The 23,127-nt window shown below is 39.2% G+C and overlaps 38 non-coding genes across 38 annotated transcripts; all 38 read right to left on the bottom strand.

Moving 5' to 3' along the window:
- Nucleotides 1-1,802: 1,802 nt before the first annotated feature.
- trnac-gca (transfer RNA cysteine (anticodon GCA)) lies at nucleotides 1,803-1,874 on the bottom strand. The gene has a single exon. It is a non-coding gene; the product is annotated as a tRNA-Cys (tRNA).
- Nucleotides 1,875-2,016: 142 nt separating this feature from the next.
- trnac-gca (transfer RNA cysteine (anticodon GCA)) lies at nucleotides 2,017-2,088 on the bottom strand. Its single transcript has one exon. It is a non-coding gene; the product is annotated as a tRNA-Cys (tRNA).
- A 5,184-nt stretch (nucleotides 2,089-7,272) lies between these two features.
- Nucleotides 7,273-7,344, bottom strand: trnac-gca (transfer RNA cysteine (anticodon GCA)). The gene has a single exon. It is a non-coding gene; the product is annotated as a tRNA-Cys (tRNA).
- Nucleotides 7,345-8,004: 660 nt separating this feature from the next.
- On the bottom strand, nucleotides 8,005-8,076 carry trnac-gca (transfer RNA cysteine (anticodon GCA)). Its single transcript has one exon. It is a non-coding gene; the product is annotated as a tRNA-Cys (tRNA).
- Nucleotides 8,077-8,308: 232 nt separating this feature from the next.
- Nucleotides 8,309-8,380, bottom strand: trnac-gca (transfer RNA cysteine (anticodon GCA)). The gene has a single exon. It is a non-coding gene; the product is annotated as a tRNA-Cys (tRNA).
- A 136-nt stretch (nucleotides 8,381-8,516) lies between these two features.
- On the bottom strand, nucleotides 8,517-8,588 carry trnac-gca (transfer RNA cysteine (anticodon GCA)). Its single transcript has one exon. It is a non-coding gene; the product is annotated as a tRNA-Cys (tRNA).
- Nucleotides 8,589-10,678: 2,090 nt separating this feature from the next.
- On the bottom strand, nucleotides 10,679-10,750 carry trnac-gca (transfer RNA cysteine (anticodon GCA)). Its single transcript has one exon. It is a non-coding gene; the product is annotated as a tRNA-Cys (tRNA).
- A 142-nt stretch (nucleotides 10,751-10,892) lies between these two features.
- trnac-gca (transfer RNA cysteine (anticodon GCA)) lies at nucleotides 10,893-10,964 on the bottom strand. Its single transcript has one exon. It is a non-coding gene; the product is annotated as a tRNA-Cys (tRNA).
- Nucleotides 10,965-12,298: 1,334 nt separating this feature from the next.
- trnac-gca (transfer RNA cysteine (anticodon GCA)) lies at nucleotides 12,299-12,370 on the bottom strand. The gene has a single exon. It is a non-coding gene; the product is annotated as a tRNA-Cys (tRNA).
- Nucleotides 12,371-12,512: 142 nt separating this feature from the next.
- trnac-gca (transfer RNA cysteine (anticodon GCA)) lies at nucleotides 12,513-12,584 on the bottom strand. The gene has a single exon. It is a non-coding gene; the product is annotated as a tRNA-Cys (tRNA).
- A 144-nt stretch (nucleotides 12,585-12,728) lies between these two features.
- Nucleotides 12,729-12,800, bottom strand: trnac-gca (transfer RNA cysteine (anticodon GCA)). The gene has a single exon. It is a non-coding gene; the product is annotated as a tRNA-Cys (tRNA).
- Nucleotides 12,801-12,942: 142 nt separating this feature from the next.
- On the bottom strand, nucleotides 12,943-13,014 carry trnac-gca (transfer RNA cysteine (anticodon GCA)). The gene has a single exon. It is a non-coding gene; the product is annotated as a tRNA-Cys (tRNA).
- Nucleotides 13,015-13,158: 144 nt separating this feature from the next.
- trnac-gca (transfer RNA cysteine (anticodon GCA)) lies at nucleotides 13,159-13,230 on the bottom strand. The gene has a single exon. It is a non-coding gene; the product is annotated as a tRNA-Cys (tRNA).
- A 330-nt stretch (nucleotides 13,231-13,560) lies between these two features.
- On the bottom strand, nucleotides 13,561-13,632 carry trnac-gca (transfer RNA cysteine (anticodon GCA)). Its single transcript has one exon. It is a non-coding gene; the product is annotated as a tRNA-Cys (tRNA).
- A 367-nt stretch (nucleotides 13,633-13,999) lies between these two features.
- On the bottom strand, nucleotides 14,000-14,071 carry trnac-gca (transfer RNA cysteine (anticodon GCA)). Its single transcript has one exon. It is a non-coding gene; the product is annotated as a tRNA-Cys (tRNA).
- Nucleotides 14,072-14,216: 145 nt separating this feature from the next.
- trnac-gca (transfer RNA cysteine (anticodon GCA)) lies at nucleotides 14,217-14,288 on the bottom strand. Its single transcript has one exon. It is a non-coding gene; the product is annotated as a tRNA-Cys (tRNA).
- A 145-nt stretch (nucleotides 14,289-14,433) lies between these two features.
- trnac-gca (transfer RNA cysteine (anticodon GCA)) lies at nucleotides 14,434-14,505 on the bottom strand. Its single transcript has one exon. It is a non-coding gene; the product is annotated as a tRNA-Cys (tRNA).
- A 523-nt stretch (nucleotides 14,506-15,028) lies between these two features.
- On the bottom strand, nucleotides 15,029-15,100 carry trnac-gca (transfer RNA cysteine (anticodon GCA)). The gene has a single exon. It is a non-coding gene; the product is annotated as a tRNA-Cys (tRNA).
- Nucleotides 15,101-15,456: 356 nt separating this feature from the next.
- trnac-gca (transfer RNA cysteine (anticodon GCA)) lies at nucleotides 15,457-15,528 on the bottom strand. The gene has a single exon. It is a non-coding gene; the product is annotated as a tRNA-Cys (tRNA).
- A 145-nt stretch (nucleotides 15,529-15,673) lies between these two features.
- On the bottom strand, nucleotides 15,674-15,745 carry trnac-gca (transfer RNA cysteine (anticodon GCA)). The gene has a single exon. It is a non-coding gene; the product is annotated as a tRNA-Cys (tRNA).
- A 524-nt stretch (nucleotides 15,746-16,269) lies between these two features.
- On the bottom strand, nucleotides 16,270-16,341 carry trnac-gca (transfer RNA cysteine (anticodon GCA)). The gene has a single exon. It is a non-coding gene; the product is annotated as a tRNA-Cys (tRNA).
- A 581-nt stretch (nucleotides 16,342-16,922) lies between these two features.
- On the bottom strand, nucleotides 16,923-16,994 carry trnac-gca (transfer RNA cysteine (anticodon GCA)). Its single transcript has one exon. It is a non-coding gene; the product is annotated as a tRNA-Cys (tRNA).
- Nucleotides 16,995-17,139: 145 nt separating this feature from the next.
- Nucleotides 17,140-17,211, bottom strand: trnac-gca (transfer RNA cysteine (anticodon GCA)). The gene has a single exon. It is a non-coding gene; the product is annotated as a tRNA-Cys (tRNA).
- A 145-nt stretch (nucleotides 17,212-17,356) lies between these two features.
- Nucleotides 17,357-17,428, bottom strand: trnac-gca (transfer RNA cysteine (anticodon GCA)). Its single transcript has one exon. It is a non-coding gene; the product is annotated as a tRNA-Cys (tRNA).
- Nucleotides 17,429-17,573: 145 nt separating this feature from the next.
- On the bottom strand, nucleotides 17,574-17,645 carry trnac-gca (transfer RNA cysteine (anticodon GCA)). The gene has a single exon. It is a non-coding gene; the product is annotated as a tRNA-Cys (tRNA).
- Nucleotides 17,646-17,870: 225 nt separating this feature from the next.
- Nucleotides 17,871-17,942, bottom strand: trnac-gca (transfer RNA cysteine (anticodon GCA)). The gene has a single exon. It is a non-coding gene; the product is annotated as a tRNA-Cys (tRNA).
- Nucleotides 17,943-18,272: 330 nt separating this feature from the next.
- trnac-gca (transfer RNA cysteine (anticodon GCA)) lies at nucleotides 18,273-18,344 on the bottom strand. Its single transcript has one exon. It is a non-coding gene; the product is annotated as a tRNA-Cys (tRNA).
- A 367-nt stretch (nucleotides 18,345-18,711) lies between these two features.
- trnac-gca (transfer RNA cysteine (anticodon GCA)) lies at nucleotides 18,712-18,783 on the bottom strand. Its single transcript has one exon. It is a non-coding gene; the product is annotated as a tRNA-Cys (tRNA).
- A 145-nt stretch (nucleotides 18,784-18,928) lies between these two features.
- trnac-gca (transfer RNA cysteine (anticodon GCA)) lies at nucleotides 18,929-19,000 on the bottom strand. Its single transcript has one exon. It is a non-coding gene; the product is annotated as a tRNA-Cys (tRNA).
- A 145-nt stretch (nucleotides 19,001-19,145) lies between these two features.
- On the bottom strand, nucleotides 19,146-19,217 carry trnac-gca (transfer RNA cysteine (anticodon GCA)). The gene has a single exon. It is a non-coding gene; the product is annotated as a tRNA-Cys (tRNA).
- Nucleotides 19,218-19,740: 523 nt separating this feature from the next.
- trnac-gca (transfer RNA cysteine (anticodon GCA)) lies at nucleotides 19,741-19,812 on the bottom strand. Its single transcript has one exon. It is a non-coding gene; the product is annotated as a tRNA-Cys (tRNA).
- A 737-nt stretch (nucleotides 19,813-20,549) lies between these two features.
- On the bottom strand, nucleotides 20,550-20,621 carry trnac-gca (transfer RNA cysteine (anticodon GCA)). The gene has a single exon. It is a non-coding gene; the product is annotated as a tRNA-Cys (tRNA).
- Nucleotides 20,622-20,971: 350 nt separating this feature from the next.
- Nucleotides 20,972-21,043, bottom strand: trnac-gca (transfer RNA cysteine (anticodon GCA)). Its single transcript has one exon. It is a non-coding gene; the product is annotated as a tRNA-Cys (tRNA).
- A 229-nt stretch (nucleotides 21,044-21,272) lies between these two features.
- Nucleotides 21,273-21,344, bottom strand: trnac-gca (transfer RNA cysteine (anticodon GCA)). Its single transcript has one exon. It is a non-coding gene; the product is annotated as a tRNA-Cys (tRNA).
- A 125-nt stretch (nucleotides 21,345-21,469) lies between these two features.
- trnac-gca (transfer RNA cysteine (anticodon GCA)) lies at nucleotides 21,470-21,541 on the bottom strand. The gene has a single exon. It is a non-coding gene; the product is annotated as a tRNA-Cys (tRNA).
- A 737-nt stretch (nucleotides 21,542-22,278) lies between these two features.
- On the bottom strand, nucleotides 22,279-22,350 carry trnac-gca (transfer RNA cysteine (anticodon GCA)). The gene has a single exon. It is a non-coding gene; the product is annotated as a tRNA-Cys (tRNA).
- Nucleotides 22,351-22,492: 142 nt separating this feature from the next.
- Nucleotides 22,493-22,564, bottom strand: trnac-gca (transfer RNA cysteine (anticodon GCA)). The gene has a single exon. It is a non-coding gene; the product is annotated as a tRNA-Cys (tRNA).
- A 359-nt stretch (nucleotides 22,565-22,923) lies between these two features.
- On the bottom strand, nucleotides 22,924-22,995 carry trnac-gca (transfer RNA cysteine (anticodon GCA)). The gene has a single exon. It is a non-coding gene; the product is annotated as a tRNA-Cys (tRNA).
- Nucleotides 22,996-23,127: the final 132 nt, after the last annotated feature.

Here is a 23,127-nt window from a genome sequence, read left to right as displayed (position 1 = left end):
ATGAGTGAAACCTCCTCAGCAGTAACTCTTTCCATTCATCTCTGAATTTTCTACTTAGGTCATTTTCAAATGCCAGCTGGATCAGATGTGCTTTTCGTCTATGCAACATGCTGCGTCTGTGCTCAGAAAAAAACATTCTTAAGCGTTGAGAAAGAGTTCTCGCACATAGCAGTCGATGCCCCAAATGTTAGTGCGTGTTTTAAGGCAGTCAGCACCACTGGCATGGCTTGGAAAACGCTGGAGTACTTTGAAATAGAGTTCTCAACGGGTCGGGTCGGCCCGACAAACCCGACGGGACCCGCGGGTTCGGGCTGGGTTCGGGTCGAAAATATTTGCAAATGACTCGGGTCGGGTCGGACCTCGGGCTTAATCTTTTGAATTGTACAGTGAAAGAAAACAAAAACATTTATTATTCATCGCTGCTGTTCACTGTAAAGAAAGTCTGGCTGCTGCGTGCAACGTGCATCGCGACGCAAGGGCAGACCTGACGCCGCTGCGTGCACGCCTTTAGCCCGGAGAAGAAGATGGAGTTGGTGAAAAGTAAACTTGCTGCAGGTGAAATCACCGTTGCTCAGGGGCGGCGCGTTGTGTGATTATCTCGGCAGTTTAGGACATCGCACAAGATTTGCGTCAATACAGAAAACATTTAATCACTGGATAGTTTTTTTCGTTTATTGAAATGTGGTTTATGTCAGCTGGATGGGCGGAATGTGTGAGACGTGAGAGTGCGCGCGCGCGCGCGGCCGGGGCTCTCTCTCTCTCTGCGTCAAGCGCAGCAGTCATAGAATACATTCTATTCTACATACATCACTCACCGATCAAAAGGGTGGCGTCGGGCCGCGGGTCGGGTTCGGGCAGATAATTCATGTTGATGTGTCGGGTTACATCGGGTCCGGGCTTTAAAAGCCACGGGCCGGGTCGGGTCGGGTTGTAATTTTCAGGCCCGTTGAGAACTCTACCTTTGAAAGAAGTTTGACCAATGTCACTTTCTCGTCCTGGCCTGTGGACAGTGTTTGCCAAAACTGACGTGCAACAGTGAACTGAGACTCCACCATTTCGGTGTTCGTTAAATCCAGTAGTAGTTTCACTTTCCCTGCATTCAAAAAGTTCTCACTACCAGGGTCCAGTGCATCCAAAGCTGCCATGTAGTTGCCATTACGTTCGCTGAAACGAACGGACATTTCCCCCAAAACAGAGTCAATAATGCTAAAAAACAGCCGCTTGCACTCCTGTTCAATGTTCACTTCACGCTGACCAAAACTTTCATCCACAATGTAGTCTTGCAGAGTCTTGCTGGCCTGTCGCTGCCGTTTCGGAGGGGCAGGAACCGCATCATCTGCACCTATACTTTCAGCCCACAGTTTCGCAAACTCTGCATCTGATCGTAGACTTTCAATGCAAGAAGAAGCGCTGCCAATGAGCCGAATTGCCGTCATTAGATCCGTTTGTTCAGCTTGCAGCATCCTATTCGGTGGATCCATCAGGCACAAAACTTTGTACATCACACAGGCAAGAAATTTGAAAGTCAGTTCTGTGATGGCCTTGTGAAGTCCAACAGCTTTAACTTTTATGTCGGCACCTTTTCCTGTGGTTGCGATTCCATTCAGAAAATCCACAAGGGTGTCGTGCGATTTCAGATGCTCTAACACTGAGCTATACCCCCTTTCGGTGTACTTTTTTCAAAGTTAAAAAAGTTCCAGTAATTTTCTTAAATTCGTCTGTAGAAGGTAAAAGAACAAAGTGTTTTGCTTGTGAACTAGGATAACAGAACCAAAGAACAAATTCGGAGTTGGATGCGCAAAAGGGGGCACGCGGATTTGAACCGGGGACCTCTTGATCTGCAGTCAAATGCTCTACCACTGAGCTATACCCCCTCTCAATGACCTTTTTTCAAAGTTAAAAAAGTTCCAGGAATTTTCTTAAATTCGTCTGTATAAGGTAAAAGAATGAAGTGATTGGCTTGTTGGAAACTAGCATAACAGTACCAAAGATCACATTCAGATTGGGACATGATAAAGGGGGCACTCGGATTTGAACCGGGGTCCTCTTGATCTGCAGTCAAATGCTCTACCACTGAGCTATACCCCCTTTCAAATAAACAATTTCAAAGTAAAAAAAAAAATATCAGGAATTTTCTCAACTACACCAGTATAAGGTAAAAGAATGAAGTGATTGGCTTGTTGGAAACTATCATTACAGTACCAAAGATCACATTCAAATTGGGACATGATAAAGGGGGCACTCTGATTTGAACCGGGGACCTCTTAATCTGCAGTCAAATGCTCTACCACTGAGCTATACCCCCTTTCAATTACCTTTTTTCAAAGTTAAAAAAGTTCCAGTAATTTTCTTAAATTCGTCTGTAGAAGGAAAATAACAAAGTGTTTTGCTTGTGAACTAGGATATCAGCACCAAAGAGTTGGTCGGAGTTGGACATGCAAAGGGGGTAAGTAAGTAAAAAAGTAAGTAAATTTTATTTGTATAGCACTTTTCTCAGATGAAGATCACAAAGTGCTTCACAACAAAAGAAAGCATTAGCAGCTCTCATAAATACATCTCAGTCACAAAACAACGTAAAATAAAATATAAGTAAAATAAGCAACACTCAAACACATACACAATAGACCGGCCTCAAACCATCCTCCAAACTAATCAAAAGCCTCTTTAAAAAGCAAAGTTTTCAACTGACTTTTAAAATTTTCCACACAATCCAAGCAGCGTATGGAAGGAGGCAAAGCGTTCCACAACCTGGGTGCAACAACTTGGAATGAACGATCCCCCCTAGTTTTAAAATGTGCAAAGGGGGCTACTAATAGTCTCTGACCTGTAGATCTCAGACTACGTGAGGATGTACGCAGCTGTATCAGGTCAGAGATATATAAGGGTGCCTGTCCTTGTAGGGCTCTAAAAGTTAGGACCAGAATTTTAAAATGCATTCTGAATAGCACTGGTAACCAATGGAGTGAAGCTAAAACTGGAGTAATATGTGCCCTTTTACTCGTGTGGGTTAAAAGCCTAGCAGCAGAATTTTGGACAGTCTGAAGACGACCAAGATCCTTCTTATTAAGGCAGATAAAAAGACTGTTACAATAGTCCAAGCGAGACGAGATAAAAGCATGAATGATCATCTCAAGCTCGGCCTTTGACACCAAGGCTCTTATCTTTGAAATGTTCCTTAACTTAAAGGGATAGTTCGGCCAAAAATGATATTTAACACATGCATTACTCACCCTCAAGCCGTTCGAGATGCATATGTCAATCTTGTTTCAGACGAACACATTTTCAGTTATTTTAGAAAATGTCTTAGACCCTTCAGTGGATATAATGTGAAGCAATGGGGTCCACCTCCTTCAAGTCCCAAAATGTGCATACATCCTTCACAGAAGTAATCCATCCGGCTCCAGGGGGATAAACGAAGGCCTTCTGAGGGTAATCCGTGCGGTTTTGTCGTAAAAATATACATATTTAAAACTTTATAAATGAAAATATCTGACTTCCGGCAACGATCGACGCGCGTTCACGGGTGATGGAAGTCGGCGTACGAGGTATGACGTAGCGTAGGAACCGGCGTGACGTAGAACGAATGCGCCTGCGCAGCCAGAGTGCAGAGCAAAACAAAACTACACTCAGTTCACCCGTGAACGCGCGTCGATCGTTGCCGGAAGTCAGATATTTTCATTTATAAAGTTTTAAATATGTATATTTTTACGACAAAACCACCGTTTTGTGAAGGATGTATGCACATTTTGGGACTTGAAGGAGGTGGACCCCATTGCTTCACATTATATCCACTGAAGGGTCTAAGACATTTTCTAAAATAACTGAAAATGTGTTCGTCTGAAACAAGATTGACATATGCATCTCGAACGGCTTGAGGGTGAGTAATGCATGTGTTAAATATCATTTTTGGCCGAACTATCCCTTTAAAGAAACAGTTTTTAATAAGATGTTTTGAATGTTTCTCCAGAGACATGGCCGCATCAAAAACAACTCCCAAACTCCTGAGACTGGGCTGAACAGACGAACCTAAGTCACAAATGTGTTTCTTTATCTGAGGGATGCTCTGCTCAGGGGCAATGATTAAAGTTTCAGTCTTAGCTGAATTCAACATTAAAAAGTTGTCATTTAGCCACTGCTTAATCCTACTCAGACAGTTCATTAAAGATGATAATTTAAATAACTCATTGGGCTTAAACGAGCAATATAACTGAATGTCGTCTGCATACAGGTGATAAGAGACATTTTGAAACTGGCTTATAATCTGACCTAAAGGAAGCATATATAGAAGGAAAAGAGTCGGTCCCAGGACAGAACCCTGCGGAACACCACTCAATAAACCTGCAGTATCTGACATGTTCTGATTTATATAAACACTAAAACTTCTACCAGTAAGGTAAGATGAAAACCATTTCAGAGCTGATCCAGATATCCCCAATAGAGCCTGTAGTCTATTAAGCATAATATTGTGGTCAATGGTGTCAAAGGCAGATGTAAGATCCAGCAAAACCAACACTGTATGCTTCCCAGAATCAGCAGACATCAAAATATCGCTTGATACTTTCACCAGAGCAGTTTCCGTAGAATGTTTTTTACGAAAACCTGACTGGAATTTATCAAAAATATCATTATTCTCTAGGAAGGTAGTAAGCTGCTCTGCTACCACTTTCTCTAAAATCTTAGCCATAAAAGGGAGTTTAGATATCGGCCTGTAATTCGAAGGTTGCAATGGGTCCAAACTGGGCTTCTTAAGAACAGGTTCAACAAAAGCATGTTTAAAAAAGTCAGGAACCACCCCAGTTAAAAGTGAAGTATTAATCATTTCTACAACGCAGGGGCCAATACTATCAAAAACCTGCTTAAACAGCATAGTTGGAAGAACATCACTCTGGCCATAAGATGGCTTCAGCTTATCTAATAGAGTAGAGACATCGAATAATGACACAAGTTTAAAAGAAACACGGATAGGAAAGACCCAAAGTACAGGGGCCTCATGTATCAACACTGCGTACGCACAAAAACACGGCGTACGTCAGCTTTCGCGTTCACGGCCAGATGTACTAACAGTGAAATTAACATAAGAATGTGCGTTCCTCCAAGTAAACTTCATGTCTGGCGTACGTACATTTGTCGTGATTTTTGTCCGTTGGCGACTCATAGAGGCAATAAAGTGAACTGGCAAACATTACACTACGAATTGTTCTATCGCACCACCAGCTGTCAGATATTGCTTATAATTTGTAATTGATAAATTATTTGACATATTATTGTCACACGAGTTTTATTAAAATATTCTATTATGCAATTAAGTAAGAACATATATAAATGTCCAAATTGATACAACCCGTCTAGCAATGGCAGCGTTGGCTTAAGGAATAAAAAATAAACTTCATTAATTCGGTCAGTAAGGATAAAAAAAGAAAGTAATATTTTTATTCAGCAAGGACACATTGAATTAGTTTAAAAGTGAGAATAAATGCATTTATAATGTTACAAAAGATTATAAGATTTCTATATCTGTTTGATTTAAGTTTTTATTCATTAAAGAATCCTGAAAATACTATATCACGGTTTCCACGAAAATATGAAGCAGAAGCACACCTGTTTTCAACACTGATAATACTCAAAAATGTTTCTTGGTCATCAAATCATCATATTAGAGTGATTTCTAAAAGATCATGTGACACTGAAGACTGGAGAAATGATGCTGAAAATTCAGCTTTGATCACAGGAATAAATTACACTTTACTGTATATTGACATAGAATACACTTTCAGTGAAATTTCGTTTCTTGCTTGCTTTAGCCATGTTCTTGCAGGTTTCTTTTGCCAAATTGGACTAATTACCATATTTAAATTAATTTAATTGGGGGAGGAGACTGGGTGGGGCGTTGTGCTCGTGCATGTGCGCTCAATTTTACGTTAATTGGGATGTACAAAGAGAATATGCGTGGGATCCTTCGTACGCAGAGATTCATACATCTGCTTTTTTTTGTGCGTACGCACATTTACAGCTTTGTCCGTACGCAATGTTTTAGTACGAGCATTTAGTACGAGCATTTAGCAGCGCTAAACGGAGCGATGATGGCAGACCAGTCTCCTTAGTAGCAGGTTGTAGCGGTCGCAAACACCTAGTACAGTCACGTGATTTCCAGCGGTGTCGTGGGTCCAATCGCTGGTCAGGCAGGTCAGACACAAACTGCAGTTTCCCAACTGCAAGTCCATCTCCGCTCCACGGTGACCAAAGGGGATCACATCCAGCAGGTAGGACGAGCCGTAGGCTACCCTGCGACACAGCGCCCCAGGCACCTATATACCGAGGAAAAACCGGCAGCAGCCACCGCGGCCGCCGCCCGCAGAGAAGCCCGGGCACCTCTATCGCCGAAGACAGCCTCATCGCGACCCGAACGCCAGCTCTGCAACCCCTTTTCCTTCGTCTCTTCTTTGGATTTCCACGACCCCGAAGTAAAAAACGGCAATCAAATAAGCTGGGTGTGCACACCAGTGGGGGTGGAAAAGTTTGACTGTAACTCTCCCAGCTGTTACTGAGTCCTTCCATATATACTCCAATGTTCATTAGGGTATCACGATCATATGTCAGAACAGCGGTGACACAGTGATAAAGTGGCAGGGCTAAAGTGACCATAAAAAAGACATACACAAACAAATAAGAACGACATAGATGAGACGCAGCAGCGGCCATGCCAGACAAAGGCGCCATCTTGACTGAAAACTATACAGGTTCGTCTTCGATACTGTAGGCTACCCTATACAGGTACTCGGATTTGAACCGGGGATCTCTTGATCTGCAGTTAAATGCTCTACCACTGAGCTATACCCCCTCTCAATGACATTTTTTCAAAGTTAAAAAAGTTCCAGGAATTTTCTTAAATTCGTCTGTATAAGGTAAAAGAATGAAGTGATTGGCTTGTTGGAAACTAGCATAACAGTACCAAAGATCACATTCAGATTGGGACATGATAAAGGGGGCACTCGGATTTGCACTGGGGACCTCTTGATCTGCAGTCAAATGCTCTGCCACTGAGCTATACCCCCTTTTAGATAAAATTTTTCTAAGTAAAAAAAAAATTCTGAGGAATTTTCTAAAATTCGTCTGTATAAGGTAAAAGAATGAAGTGATTGGCTTGTTGGAAACTAGCATAACAGATCACATTTTTCTTAAATTCGTCTGTATAAGGTAAAAGAATGAAGTGATTGGCTTGTTGGAAACTAGCATAACAGTACCAAAGATCACATTCAGATTGGGACATGATAAAGGGGGCACTCGGATTTGAACCGGGGACCTCTTGATCTGCAGTCAAATGCTCTGCCACTGAGCTATACCCCCTTTTAGATATATTTTTCAAAGTAAAAAAAAAAATTCTGAGGAATTTTCTAAAATTCGTCTGTATAAGGTAAAAGAATGAAGTGATTGGCTTGTTGGAAACTAGCATAACAGTACCAAATATCACAATTTTCTTTAATTCGTCTGTATAAGGTAAAATAATGAAGTGATTGGCTTGTTGGAAACTAGCATAACAGTACCAAAGATCACATTCAGATTGGGACATGATAAAGGGGGCACTCGGATTTGAACCGGGGACCTCTTGATCTGCAGTAAAATGCTCTACCACTGAGCTATACCCCCTTTCAAACAAACATTTTCAAAGTAAACAAAAAAATATCAGGAATTTTCTCAACTACACCAGTATAAGGAAAACGAATGATGTGATTGGCTTGTTGGAAACTAGCATAACAGTACCAAAGATCACATTCAGATTGGGACATGATAAAGGGGGCACTCGGATTTGAACCGGGGACCTCTTGATCTGCAGTAAAATGCTCTACCACTGAGCTATACCCCCTTTCAAATAACCATTTTCAAAGTTAAAAAAAGTTTCAGGAATTTTCTTAAATTCGTCTGTATAAGGTAAAAGAATGAAGTGATTGGCTTGTTGGAAACTAGCATAACAGTCCCAAAGATCACATTCAGATTGAGACATGATAAAGGGGGCACTCGGATTTGAACCGGGGACCTCTTGATCTGCAGTCAAATGCTCTACCACTGAGCTATACCCCCTTTCAAATAAACATTTTCAAAGTAAAAAAAAAAAAAAACAGGGAACTCTTGATCTGCAGTCAAATGCTCTACCACTGAGCTATACCCTTTTCAAATAAACATTTCCAAAGTAAAAAAAAAAATATCAGGAGTTTTCTCAACTACACCAGTATAAGTTAAAAGAATGAAGTGATTGGCTTGTTGGAAATTAGCATAACAGTACCAAAGATCACATTCAAATTGGGACATGAAAAGGGGGCACTCGGATTTGAACCGAGGTCCTCTTAATCTGCAGTCAAATGCTCTACCACTGAGCGATACCCCCTTTCGATTATCTTTTTTCAAAGTTAAAAAAGTTCCAGTAATTTTCTTAAATTCGTCTGTAGAAGGAAAATAACAAAGTGTTTTGCTTGTGAACTAGGATATCAGCACCAAATAGTTGGTCGGAGTTGGACACGCAAAGGGGACACTCGGATTTGAACCGGGGACCTCTTGATCTGCAGTCAAATGCTCTACCACTGAGCTATACCCCCTTGTAGATAAATTTATTAAAAGTAAAAAAAAAAAAATCTGAGGAATTTTCTTAAATTCGTCTGTATAAGGTAAAAGAATGAAGTGATTGGCTTGTTGGAAACTAGCATAACAGTACCAAAGATCACAATTTTCTTAAATTCGTCTGTATAAGGCAGAGATGGGACCAAGTCACACATGGGCAAGTCTCAAGTAAGTCTCAAGTCTTAACCTTCAAGTCTCAAGTAAGTCCCAAGTATTTTTTTCCTGGGCAAGTCAAGTCAAGTCAAGTCAAGTCACAGGTTATGTCAAGTCAAGTCAAGTCAAGCCTTGTAGTAGGTCAAGTCAAGTCAAGTCCAAGTCAAGTCACCTTATTATTGTAATTTTACCAGCAGATTTTGATCTATGGGCGTCAGTTTGGTTTGAAATGAACAGAGGCGCATTCGGAAGTGCATTTGGGAACAATGACACATTCATTCACTTTTCTCTTTCGCGCAGGTCATGTTTTGAAAGATGGTGTCCTGTAGCTTACTAATTTAAAGAAATAAAAATGTATACAAAAATGTGATGTCCGACTTCTTTTATGAAGAAGAAAGCCTTAAGTTTTCAAAAAGCATTAGACATATGACCCACTCTTCTGCTTCGTGTAAGTTATTTATCAATGAATTCAAACGCGTTGGCTGGCGCTGAGCCAGAGACATACGCTCTCAGTGCTGTCATATATCAGAACTGTTCAGTGTTTTCAACCACATCATTTTTATTTTAGGTTTCAGACATTTAAATACACATAACTACTAGCAAAAAAATATATTTGTAGTTTGTAAAATATACACTGATGTCTATGGAAGCGTCAATAATAATCATTTCCATTATAATAAGACGCACGTTTTATTCATATCAGATACACATTGTGTAAGTAGCTTTACATTTTACCCTATTCTTCTCCCAGTTCACCGGTCACTTACTTTCATGTATTTCGTGAGAAGTTGAGAAATTGACGTGTTGTAAACTAACGTTAACATGGCACCGCCCATTCGCACATATAGCTCAACTAACGTGATCATTATAAAGGTGTTTAAACAACAAAACACATCCACTTGCACATATTTGACAATCTGAATATCAGTGTTGCATGTTATAGCTAATACATTTGTGAACATTTTGAATAAAACAGGAAAAATTACATAAAAGCAGATAATTCATTCAGCGCTGTGTTCTGGTTGCGCTGTGTCACGTGACAAGCAATGACGCGTCACCATGAAAACATTAAAGTGAGTGACAGGTTCTAAATAACGGTCGCCTAGAAAAACTCACGCTGGGGGATCAGTTAGAATAGTTTAAACTTACTTGTGAAAGGGTTAATGGCTACTTTAGCTATTACATTAGCTAACTACCATCTAACATTAACAAATTGACAAGCACTTACTGGGCAGAATGGCTCTTCAAATGACGGACGAAATGGAGGTTGTCGTCTGGCTGTCCGCAATGTTAATGTTGTATGTCTTGCAAAGCGCTGTTCGTCTTTTGCCATCGTGTGAATAATTCTTGAAGCCGAAAGCAATGACCCTCGGTAGCCCTCCGGCCGACATTTTGATGTGATATCGGATCTAAGTGGGCGTGGTGTGCGTAAGGTACGAGAGGGTATGACTGATGATAGTGTCGTGATCAACTTAAAAAAAAAAATTATTTATATATTTTATATTCAAACTGAAAACATGATGTGATTAACACTCAAGTCATTCAAGTCATCGTGTCTCAAGTCAAGTCAAGTCCCGAGTCTTTAACTTCCAAGTCTGAGTCAAGTCTCAAGTATTTCATTTTATGTCAAGTCAAGTCACAAGTCATAAAAATAGCGACTCGAGTCCAAGTCACCAAGTCACAAGATTGGGACATGATAAAGGGGGCACTCGGATTTGAACCGGGAACCTCTTGATCTGCAGTAAAATGCTCTACCACTGAGCTACACCACCTTTCAAATAAACATTTTCAAAGTTAAAAAAAGTTCCAGGAATTTTCTTAAATTCGTCTGTATAAGGTAAAAGAATGAAGTGATTGGCTTGTTGGAAACTAGCATAACAGTACCAAAGATCACATTCAGATTGGGACATGATAAAGGGGGCACTCGGATTTGAACCGGGGACCTCTTGATCTGCAGTCAAATGCTCTACCACTGAGCTATACCCCCTTTCAATTACCTTTTTTCAAAGTTAAAAAAGTTCCAGGAATTTTCTTAAATTCGTCTGTATAAGGTAAAAGAATGAAGTGATTGGCTTGTTGGAAACTAGCATAACAGTACCAAAGATCACATTCAGATTGGGACATGATAAAGGGGGCACTCGGATTTGAACCGGGGACCTCTTGATCTGCAGTCAAACGCTCTACCACTGAGCTATACCACCTTTCAAATAAACATTTTCAAAGTAAAAAAAAAATATCAGGAATTTTCTCAACTACACCAGTATAAGGTAAAAGAATGAAGTGATTGGCTTGTTGGAAACTAGCATAACAGTACCAAAGATCACATTCAGATTGGGACATGATAAAGAGTGCACTCGGATTTGAACCGGGGACCTCTTGATCTGCAGTCAAATGCTCTACAACTGAGCTATACCCCCTCTCAATGACCTTTTTTCAAAGTTAAAAAAGTTCCAGGAATTTTTTTAAATTCGTCTGTATAAGGTAAAAGAATGAAGTGATTGGCTTGTTGGAAACTAGCATAACAGTACCAAAGATCACAATTTTCTTAAATTCGTCTGTATAAGGTAAAAGAAGGAAGTGATTGGCTTGTTGGAAACTAGCATAACAGTACCAAAGATCACAATTTTCTTAAATTCGTCTGTATAAGGTAAAAGAATGAAGTGATTGGCTTGTTGGAAACCAGCATAACAGTACCAAAGATCACATTCAGATTGGGACATGATAAAGGGGGCACTCGGATTTGAACCGGGAACCTCTTGATCTGCAGTAAAATGCTCTACCACTGAGCTACACCACCTTTCAAATAAACATTTTCAAAGTTAAAAAAAGTTCCAGGAATTTTCTTAAATTCGTCTGTATAAGGTAAAAGAATGAAGTGATTGGCTTGTTGGAAACTAGCATAACAGTACCAAAGATCACATTCAGATTGGGACATGATAAAGGGGGCACTCGGATTTGATTCGGGGACCTCTTGATCTGCAGTCAAATGCTCTACAACTGAGCTATAACCCCTCTCAATGACCTTTTTTCAAAGTTAAAAAAGTTCCAGGAATTTTCTTAAATTCGTCTGTATAAGGTAAAAGAATGAAGTGATTGGCTTGTTGGAAACTAGCATAACAGTACCAAAGATCACAATTTTCTTAAATTCGTCTGTATAAGGTAAAAGAATGAAGTGATTGGCTTGTTGGAAACTAGCATAACAGTACCAAAGATCACAATTTTCTTAAATTCGTCTGTATAAGGTAAAATAATGAGGTGATTGGCTTGTTGGAAACCAGCATAACAGTACCAAAGATCACATTCAGATTGGGACATGATAAAGGGGGCACTCGGATTTGAACCGGGAACCTCTTGATCTGCAGTAAAATGCTCTACCACTGAGCTACACCACCTTTCAAATAAACATTTTCAAAGTTAAAAAAAGTTCCAGGAATTTTCTTAAATTCGTCTGTACAAGGTAAAAGAATGAAGTGATTGGCTTGTTGGAAACTAGCATAACAGTACCAAAGATCACTTTCAGATTGGGACATGATAAAGGGGTCACTCGGATTTGAACCGGGGACCTCTTGATCTGCAGTCAAATGCTCTACCACTGAGCTATACCCCCTTTCAATGAGCTTTTTTCAAAGTTAAAAAAGTTCCAGGAATTTTCTTAAATTCGTCTGTATAAGGTAAAAGAATGAAGTGATTGGCTTGTTGGAAACTAGCATAACAGTACCAAAGATCACATTCAGATTGGGACATGATAAAAGGGGCACTCGGATTTGAACCGGGGACCTCTTGATCTGCAGTCAAATGCTCTACCACTGAGCTATACCCCCTTTCAAATAAACATTTTCAAAGTAAAAAAAAAATATCAGGAATTTTCTCAACTACACCAGTATAAGGTAAAAGAATGAAGTGATTGGCTTGTTGGAAACTAGCATAACAGTACCAAAGATCACATTCAGATTGGGACATGATAGAGGGGGCACTCGGATTTGAACCGGGGACCTCTTGATCTGCAGTCAAATGCTCTACCACTGAGCTATACCCCCTTTCAATTACCTTTTTTCAAAGTTAAAAAAGTTCCAGGAATTTTCTTAAATTCGTCTGTATAAGGTAAAAGAATGAAGTGATTGGCTTGTTGGAAACTAGCATAACAGTACCAAAGATCACATTCAGATTGGGACATGATAAAAGGGGCACTCGGATTTGAACCGGGGACCTCTTGATCTGCAGTCAAATGCTCTACCACTGAGCTATACCCCCTTTCAAATAAACATTTTCAAAGTAAAAAAAAAATATCAGGAATTTTCTCAACTACACCAGTATAAGGTAAAAGAATGAAGTGATTGGCTTGTTGGAAACTAGCATAACAGTACCAAAGATCACATTCAGATTGGGACATGATAAAAGGGGCACTCGGATTTGAACCGGGGACCTCTTGATCTGCAGTCAAATGCTCTACCACTGAGCTATACCCCCTTTCCAATAAACATTTTAAAAGTAAACAAAAAAATATCAGGAATTTTCTCAACTACACCAGTATAAGGAAAACGAATGAAGTGATTGGCTTGTTGGAAACTATAAGAGTACCAGAGATCACATTCAAATTGGGACATGATAAAGGGGGACCTCTTGATCTGCCGTCAAATGCTCTACCACTGAGCTATACCCCCTTTCAATGACCTTTTTTCAAAGTTAAAAAAGTTCCAGTAATTTTCTTAAATTCGTCTGTAGAAGGAAAATAACAAAGTGTTTTTCTTGTGAACTAGGATATCAGCACCAAAGAGTTGGTCGGAGTTGGACATGCAAAGGGGGCACTCGGATTTGAGCCGGGGACCTCTTGATCTGCAGTCAAATGCTCTACCACTGAGCTATACCCCCTCTCAAAGACCTTTTTTCAAAGTTAAAAAAGTTCCAGGAATTTTCTTAAATTCGTCTGTATAAAGTAAAAGAATGAAGTGATTGGCTTGTTGGAAACTAGCATAACAGTACCAAAGATCACATTCAGATTGAGACATGATATAGGGGGCACTCGGATTTGAACCGGGGACCTCTTGATCTGCAGTCAAGAGTCAGTTATAGAGCAGTCAAATGCTCTACAACTGAGCTATACCCCCTTTCAATGACCTTTTTTCAAAGTTAAAAAAGTTCTTAAATTCGTCTGTATAAGGTAAAAGAATGAAGTGATTGGCTTGTTGGAAACTAGCATAACAGTACCAAAGATCACATTCAAATTGGGACATGATAAAGGGGGCACTCGGATTTGAACCGGGGACCTCTTGATCTGCAGTCAAATGCTCTACCACTGAGCTATACCCCCTTTCAAATCAAATTTTTCAAAGTAAACAAAAAAATATCAGGAATTTTCTCAACTACACCAGTATAAGGTAAAAGAATGAAGTGATTGGCTTGTTGGAAACTAGCATAACAGTACCAAAGATCACATTCAAATTGGGACATGATAAAGGGGGCACTCGGATTTGAACCGGGGACCTCTTGATCTGCAGTCAAATGCTCTACCACTGAGCTATACCCCCTTTCAAATCAAATTTTTCAAAGTAAACAAAAAAATATCAGGAATTTTCTCAACTACACCAGTATAAGGTAAAAGAATGAAGTGATTGGCTTGTTGGAAACTAGCATAACAGTACCAAAGATCACATTCAAATTGGGACATGATAAAGGGGGCACTCGGATTTGAACCGGGGACCTCTTGATCTGCAGTCAAATGCTCTACCACTGAGCTATACCCCCTCTCAATGACCTTTTTTCAAAGTTAAAAAAGTTCCAGGAATTTTCTTAAATTCGTCTGTATAAGGTAAAAGAATGAAGTGATTGGCTTGTTGGAAACTAGCATAACAGTACCAAAGATCACAATTTTCTTAAATTCGTCTGTATAAGGTAAAAGAAGGAAGTGATTGGCTTGTTGGAAACTAGCATAACAGTACCAAAGATCACAATTTTCTTAAATTCGTCTGTATAAGGTAAAAGAATGAAGTGATTGGCTTGTTGGAAACCAGCATAACAGTACCAAAGATCACATTCAGATTGGGACATGATAAAGGGGGCACTCGGATTTGAACCGGGAACCTCTTGATCTGCAGTAAAATGCTCTACCACTGAGCTACACCACCTTTCAAATAAACATTTTCAAAGTTAAAAAAAGTTCCAGGAATTTTCTTAAATTCGTCTGTATAAGGTAAAAGAATGAAGTGATTGGCTTGTTGGAAACTAGCATAACAGTACCAAATATCACATTCAGATTGGGACATGATAAAGGGGGCACTCGGATTTGAACCGGGGACCTCTTGATCTGCAGTCAAATGCTCTACCACTGAGCTATACCCCCTTTCAATTACCTTTTTTCAAAGTTAAAAAAGTTCCAGGAATTTTCTTAAATTCGTCTGTATAAGGTAAAAGAATGAAGTGATTGGCTTGTTGGAAACTAGCATAACAGTACCAAAGATCACATTCAGATTGGGACATGATAAAAGGGGCACTCGGATTTGATTCGGGGACCTCTTGATCTGCAGTCAAATGCTCTACAACTGAGCTATACCCCCTCTCAATGACCTTTTTTCAAAGTTAAAAAAGTTCCAGGAATTTTCTTAAATTCGTCTGTATAAGGTAAAAGAATGAAGTGATTGGCTTGTTGGAAACTAGCATAACAGTACCAAAGATCACATTCAAATTGGGACATGATAAAGGGGGCACTCGGATTTGAACCGGGGACCTCTTGATCTGCAGTCAAATGCTCTACCACTGAGCTATACCCCCTTTCAAATCAAATTTTTCAAAGTAAACAAAAAAATATCAGGAATTTTCTCAACTACACCAGTATAAGGTAAAAGAATGAAGTGATTGGCTTGTTGGAAACTAGCATTACAGTACCAAAGATCACATTCAAATTGGGACATGACAAAGGGGGCACTCGGATTTGAACCGGGGACCTCTTGATCTGCAGTCAAATGCTCTACCACTGAGCTATACCCCCTCTCAATGACCTTTTTTCAAAGTTAAAAAAGTTCCAGGAATTTTCTTAAATTCGTCTGTATAAGGTAAAAGAATGAAGTGATTGGCTTGTTGGAAACTAGCATAACAGTACCAAAGATCACAATTTTCTTAAATTCGTCTGTATAAGGTAAAAGAAGGAAGTGATTGGCTTGTTGGAAACTAGCATAACAGTACCAAAGATCACAATTTTCTTAAATTCGTCTGTATAAGGTAAAAGAATGAAGTGATTGGCTTGTTGGAAACCAGCATAACAGTACCAAAGATCACATTCAGATTGGGACATGATAAAGGGGGCACTCGGATTTGAACCGGGAACCTCTTGATCTGCAGTAAAATGCTCTACCACTGAGCTACACCACCTTTCAAATAAACATTTTCAAAGTTAAAAAAAGTTCCAGGAATTTTCTTAAATTCGTCTGTATAAGGTAAAAGAATGAAGTGATTGGCTTGTTGGAAACTAGCATAACAGTACCAAATATCACATTCAGATTGGGACATGATAAAGGGGGGCACTCGGATTTGAACCGGGGACCTCTTGATCTGCAGTCAAATGCTCTACCACTGAGCTATACCCCCTTTCAATTACCTTTTTTCAAAGTTAAAAAAGTTCCAGGAATTTTCTTAAATTCGTCTGTATAAGGTAAAAGAATGAAGTGATTGGCTTGTTGGAAACTAGCATAACAGTACCAAAGATCACATTCAGATTGGGACATGATAAAAGGGGCACTCGGATTTGATTCGGGGACCTCTTGATCTGCAGTCAAATGCTCTACAACTGAGCTATACCCCCTCTCAATGACCTTTTTTCAAAGTTAAAAAAGTTCCAGGAATTTTCTTAAATTCGTCTGTATAAAGTAAAAGAATGAAGTGATTGGCTTGTTGGAAACTAGCATAACAGTACCAAAGATCACATTCAGATTGAGACATGATATAGGGGGCACTCGGATTTGAACCGGGGACCTCTTGATCTGCAGTCAAGAGTCAGTTATAGAGCAGTCAAATGCTCTACAACTGAGCTATACCCCCTTTCAATGACCTTTTTTCAAAGTTAAAAAAGTTCTTAAATTCGTCTGTATAAGGTAAAAGAATGAAGTGATTGGCTTGTTGGAAACTAGCATAACAGTACCAAAGATCACATTCAAATTGGGACATGATAAAGGGGGCACTCGGATTTGAACCGGGGACCTCTTGATCTGCAGTCAAATGCTCTACCACTGAGCTATACCCCCTTTCAAATCAAATTTTTCAAAGTAAACAAAAAAATATCAGGAATTTTCTCAACTACACCAGTATAAGGTAAAAGAATGAAGTGATTGGCTTGTTGGAAACTAGCATAACAGTACCAAAGATCACATTCAAATTGGGACATGATAAAGGGGGCACTCGGATTTGAACCGGGGACCTCTTGATCTGCAGTCAAATGCTCTACCACTGAGCTATACCCCCTTTCAAATCAAATTTTTCAAAGTAAACAAAAAAATATCAGGAATTTTCTCAACTACACCAGTATAAGGTAAAAGAATGAAGTGATTGGCTTGTTGGAAACTAGCATAACAGTACCAAAGATCACATTCAAATTGGGACATGATAAAGGGGGCACTCGGATTTGAACCGGGGACCTCTTGATCTGCAGTCAAATGCTCTACCACTGAGCTATACCCCCTTTCAAATCAAATTTTTCAAAGTAAACAAAAAAATATCAGGAATTTTCTCAACTACACCAGTATAAGGTAAAAGAATGAAGTGATTGGCTTGTTGGAAACTAGCATAACAGTACCAAAGATCACATTCAAATTGGGACATGATAAAGGGGGCACTCGGATTTGAACCGGGGACCTCTTGATCTGCAGTCAAATGCTCTACCACTGAGCTATACCCCCTCTCAATGACCTTTTTTCAAAGTTAAAAAAGTTCCAGGAATTTTCTTAAATTCGTCTGTATAAGGTAAAAGAATGAAGTGATTGGCTTGTTGGAAACTAGCATAACAGTACCAAAGATCACAATTTTCTTAAATTCGTCTGTATAAGGTAAAAGAAGGAAGTGATTGGCTTGTTGGAAACTAGCATAACAGTACCAAAGATCACATTCAGATTGGGACATGATAAAAGGGGCACTCGGATTTGAACCGGGGACCTCTTGATCTGCAGTCAAATGCTCTACCACTGAGCTATACCCCCTTTCCAATAAACATTTTAAAAGTAAACAAAAAAATATCAGGAATTTTCTCAACTACACCAGTATAAGGAAAACGAATGAAGTGATTGGCTTGTTGGAAACTATAAGAGTACCAGAGATCACATTCAAATTGGGACATGATAAAGGGGGACCTCTTGATCTGCCGTCAAATGCTCTACCACTGAGCTATACCCCCTTTCAATGACCTTTTTTCAAAGTTAAAAAAGTTCCAGTAATTTTCTTAAATTCGTCTGTAGAAGGAAAATAACAAAGTGTTTTTCTTGTGAACTAGGATATCAGCACCAAAGAGTTGGTCGGAGTTGGACATGCAAAGGGGGCACTCGGATTTGAGCCGGGGACCTCTTGATCTGCAGTCAAATGCTCTACCACTGAGCTATACCCCCTCTCAAAGACCTTTTTTCAAAGTTAAAAAAGTTCCAGGAATTTTCTTAAATTCGTCTGTATAAAGTAAAAGAATGAAGTGATTGGCTTGTTGGAAACTAGCATAACAGTACCAAAGATCACATTCAGATTGAGACATGATATAGGGGGCACTCGGATTTGAACCGGGGACCTCTTGATCTGCAGTCAAGAGTCAGTTATAGAGCAGTCAAATGCTCTACAACTGAGCTATACCCCCTTTCAATGACCTTTTTTCAAAGTTAAAAAAGTTCTTAAATTCGTCTGTATAAGGTAAAAGAATGAAGTGATTGGCTTGTTGGAAACTAGCATAACAGTACCAAAGATCACATTCAAATTGGGACATGATAAAGGGGGCACTCGGATTTGAACCGGGGACCTCTTGATCTGCAGTCAAATGCTCTACCACTGAGCTATACCCCCTTTCAAATCAAATTTTTCAAAGTAAACAAAAAAATATCAGGAATTTTCTCAACTACACCAGTATAAGGTAAAAGAATGAAGTGATTGGCTTGTTGGAAACTAGCATAACAGTACCAAAGATCACATTCAAATTGGGACATGATAAAGGGGGCACTCGGATTTGAACCGGGGACCTCTTGATCTGCAGTCAAATGCTCTACCACTGAGCTATACCCCCTTTCAAATCAAATTTTTCAAAGTAAACAAAAAAATATCAGGAATTTTCTCAACTACACCAGTATAAGGTAAAAGAATGAAGTGATTGGCTTGTTGGAAACTAGCATAACAGTACCAAAGATCACATTCAAATTGGGACATGATAAAGGGGGCACTCGGATTTGAACCGGGGACCTCTTGATCTGCAGTCAAATGCTCCACCACTGAGCTATACCCCCTCTCAATGACCTTTTTTCAAAGTTAAAAAAGTTCCAGGAATTTTCTTAAATTCGTCTGTATAAGGTAAAAGAATGAAGTGATTGGCTTGTTGGAAACTAGCATAACAGTACCAAAGATCACAATTTTCTTAAATTCGTCTGTATAAGGTAAAAGAAGGAAGTGATTGGCTTGTTGGAAACTAGCATAACAGTACCAAAGATCACAATTTTCTTAAATTCGTCTGTATAAGGTAAAAGAATGAAGTGATTGGCTTGTTGGAAACCAGCATAACAGTACCAAAGATCACATTCAGATTGGGACATGATAAAGGGGGCACTCGGATTTGAACCGGGAACCTCTTGATCTGCAGTAAAATGCTCTACCACTGAGCTACACCACCTTTCAAATAAACATTTTCAAAGTTAAAAAAAGTTCCAGGAATTTTCTTAAATTCGTCTGTATAAGGTAAAAGAATGAAGTGATTGGCTTGTTGGAAACTAGCATAACAGTACCAAATATCACATTCAGATTGGGACATGATAAAGGGGGCACTCGGATTTGAACCGGGGACCTCTTGATCTGCAGTCAAATGCTCTACCACTGAGCTATACCCCCTTTCAATTACCTTTTTTCAAAGTTAAAAAAGTTCCAGGAATTTTCTTAAATTCGTCTGTATAAGGTAAAAGAATGAAGTGATTGGCTTGTTGGAAACTAGCATAACAGTACCAAAGATCACATTCAGATTGGGACATGATAAAAGGGGCACTCGGATTTGATTCGGGGACCTCTTGATCTGCAGTCAAATGCTCTACAACTGAGCTATACCCCCTCTCAATGACCTTTTTTCAAAGTTAAAAAAGTTCCAGGAATTTTCTTAAATTCGTCTGTATAAGGTAAAAGAATGAAGTGATTGGCTTGTTGGAAACTAGCATAACAGTACCAAAGATCACAATTTTCTTAAATTCGTCTGTATAAGGTAAAAGAAGGAAGTGATTGGCTTGTTGGAAACTAGCATAACAGTACCAAAGATCACAATTTTCTTAAATTCGTCTGTATAAGGTAAAAGAATGAAGTGATTGGCTTGTTGGAAACCAGCATAACAGTACCAAAGATCACATTCAGATTGGGACATGATAAAGGGGGCACTCGGATTTGAACCGGGAACCTCTTGATCTGCAGTAAAATGCTCTACCACTGAGCTACACCACCTTTCAAATAAACATTTTCAAAGTTAAAAAAAGTTCCAGGAATTTTCTTAAATTCGTCTGTATAAGGTAAAAGAATGAAGTGATTGGCTTGTTGGAAACTAGCATAACAGTACCAAAGATCACATTCAGATTGGGACATGATAAAGGGGGCACTCGGATTTGAACCGGGGACCTCTTGATCTGCAGTCAAATGCTCTACCACTGAGCTATACCCCCTTTCAATTACCTTTTTTCAAAGTTAAAAAAGTTCCAGGAATTTTCTTAAATTCGTCTGTATAAGGTAAAAGAATGAAGTGATTGGCTTGTTGGAAACTAGCTTAACAGTACAAAAGATCACATTAAGATTGGGACATGATAAAGGGATGATAAAGATTGGGACTCTTGATCTGCAGGCAAATGCTCTGCCACTGAGCTATACCCCCTTTCAGATAAATTTTTCAAAGTAAAAAAAAAAATCTGAGGAATTTTCTAAAATTTGTCTGTATAAGGTAAAAGAATGAAGTGATTGGCTTGTTGGAAACTAGCATAACAGTACCAAAGATCACATTCGGATTGGGACATGATAAAGGGGGCACTCGGATTTGAACCGGGGACCTCTTGATCTGCAGTCAAATGCTCTACCACTGAGCTATACCCCCTTTTAGATCAATTTTTTAAAGTAAAAAAAAAAAAATCCGCGGAATTTTCTTAAATTCGTCTGTATAAGGTAAAAGAATGAAGTGATTGGCTTGTTGGAAACTAGCATAACAGTACCAAAGATCACAATTTTCTTAAATTCGTCTGTATAAGGTAAAAGAATGAAGTGATTGGCTTGTTGGAAACTAGCATAACAGTACCAAAGATCACATTCAAATTGGGACATGATAAAGGGGGCACTCGGATTTGAACCGGGGACCTCTTGATCTGCAGTCAAATGCTCTACCACTGAGCTATACCCACTTTCAAAAAATAATTCTGAGGAATTTTCTTAAATTCGTCTGTATAAGGTAAAAGAATGAAGTGATTGGCTTGTTGGAAACTAGCATAATAGTACCAAAGATCACATTCAGATTGGGACATGATAAAGGGGGCACTCGGATTTGAACCGGGGACCTCTTGATCTGCAGTCAAATGCTCTACCACTGAGCTATACCCCCTTACAATGACCTTTTTTCAAAGTTAAAAAAGTTCCAGGAATTTTCTTAAATTCGTCTGTATAAGGTAAAAGAATGAAGTGATTGGCTTGTTGGAAACTAGCATAACAGTACCAAAGATCACATTCAGATTGGGACATGATAAAGGGGGCACTCGGATTTGATTCGGGGACCTCTTGATCTGCAGTCAAATGCTCTACAACTGAGCTATACCCCCTCTCAATGACCTTTTTTCAAAGTTAAAAAAGTTCCAGGAATTTTCTTAAATTCGTCTGTATAAGGTAAAAGAATGAAGTGATTGGCTTGTTGGAAACTAGCATAACAGTACCAAAGATCACAATTTTCTTAAATTCGTCTGTATAAGGTAAAAGAATGAAGTGATTGGCTTGTTGGAAACTAGCATAACAGTACCAAAGATCACAATTTTCTTAAATTCGTCTGTATAAGGTAAAATAATGAGGTGATTGGCTTGTTGGAAACCAGCATAACAGTACCAAAGATCACATTCAGATTGGGACATGATAAAGGGGGCACTCGGATTTGAACCGGGAACCTCTTGATCTGCAGTAAAATGCTCTACCACTGAGCTACACCACCTTTCAAATAAACATTTTCAAAGTTAAAAAAAGTTCCAGGAATTTTCTTAAATTCGTCTGTACAAGGTAAAAGAATGAAGTGATTGGCTTGTTGGAAACTAGCATAACAGTACCAAAGATCACTTTCAGATTGGGACATGATAAAGGGGTCACTCGGATTTGAACCGGGGACCTCTTGATCTGCAGTCAAATGCTCTACCACTGAGCTATACCCCCTTTCAATGACCTTTTTTCAAAGTTAAAAAAGTTCCAGGAATTTTCTTAAATTCGTCTGTATAAGGTAAAAGAATGAAGTGATTGGCTTGTTGGAAACTAGCATAACAGTACCAAAGATCACATTCAGATTGGGACATGATAAAAGGGGCACTCGGATTTGAACCGGGGACCTCTTGATCTGCAGTCAAATGCTCTACCACTGAGCTATACCCCCTTTCAAATAAACATTTTCAAAGTAAAAAAAAAATATCAGGAATTTTCTCAACTACACCAGTATAAGGTAAAAGAATGAAGTGATTGGCTTGTTGGAAACTAGCATAACAGTACCAAAGATCACATTCAGATTGGGACATGATAAAGGGGGCACTTGGATTTGAACCGGGAACCTCTTGATCTGCAGTAAAATGCTCTACCACTGAGCTACACCACCTTTCAAATAAACATTTTCAAAGTTAAAAAAAGTTCCAGGAATTTTCTTAAATTCGTCTGTATAAGGTAAAAGAATGAAGTGATTGGCTTGTTGGAAACTAGCATAACAGTACCAAAGATCACTTTCAGATTGGGACATGATAAAGGGGTCACTCGGATTTGAACCGGGGACCTCTTGATCTGCAGTCAAATGCTCTACCACTGAGCTATACCCCCTTTCAATGACCTTTTTTCAAAGTTAAAAAAGTTCCAGGAATTTTCTTAAATTCGTCTGTATAAGGTAAAAGAATGAAGTGATTGGCTTGTTGGAAACTAGCATAACAGTACCAAAGATCACATTCAGATTGG

This window comes from Rhinichthys klamathensis, unplaced genomic scaffold (genome assembly GCF_029890125.1).
Source record: "Rhinichthys klamathensis goyatoka isolate OS25496 unplaced genomic scaffold, OSU_Roscu_1.1 h1tg000095l_1, whole genome shotgun sequence".
Taxonomy (NCBI): Eukaryota; Metazoa; Chordata; class Actinopteri; order Cypriniformes; family Leuciscidae; genus Rhinichthys; species Rhinichthys klamathensis.
The sequence above is the reverse complement of the archived record's forward strand: the minus strand, read 5'-3'. Positions and strand labels throughout refer to the sequence as shown.